Source organism: Camelina sativa, unplaced genomic scaffold, assembly GCF_000633955.1.
Source record: "Camelina sativa cultivar DH55 unplaced genomic scaffold, Cs unpScaffold12175, whole genome shotgun sequence".
Taxonomy (NCBI): Eukaryota; Viridiplantae; Streptophyta; class Magnoliopsida; order Brassicales; family Brassicaceae; genus Camelina; species Camelina sativa.
This window is the reverse complement of record NW_010933217.1, coordinates 1-359: the sequence shown is the minus strand read 5'-3', so window position 1 is coordinate 359 and position 359 is coordinate 1. Positions and strand designations below refer to the sequence as shown.

Genomic DNA, 359 nt, shown 5'->3' with positions numbered 1-359 from the left:
CTAAATTATTAACTTTTTGTAGACAGTTGAAAGCTCTGCTCGTGAGTTCTTAGGCAAAGAGAACTCAACCACTCTCATGGCGAGTGTGGTATGTTATTATCTACTTTATTTATATGCGTCTCAAGGTTCTAAGCTTTGCCGATCATCTTGTTTGTGCTCATTGTTTCTTATGTGCAGAATTTTATTGATTTGGCGGGGAGCGAGCGCGCATCGCAGGCCTTATCAGCTGGGGCAAGACTTAAGGAGGGTTGTCATATCAATAGAAGTTTGTTGACCCTAGGAACCGTGATACGTAAACTCAGGTGTGGAAGTGATACTTCGGCTGACACTGTAACCTTACAATTTGTAGCATGTGCTGT

The 359-nt window shown here is 42.3% G+C and overlaps 1 long non-coding RNA gene across 1 annotated transcript; it reads left to right on the top strand.

Annotated features, from left to right (window-relative positions):
• The first annotated feature begins 2 nt into the window (after positions 1 to 2).
• LOC104775323 lies at positions 3 to 297 on the top strand. The gene is made up of 2 exons (XR_765838.1): positions 3 to 88; positions 178 to 297. It is a non-coding gene; the product is annotated as an uncharacterized LOC104775323 (long non-coding RNA).
• Positions 298 to 359: the final 62 nt, after the last annotated feature.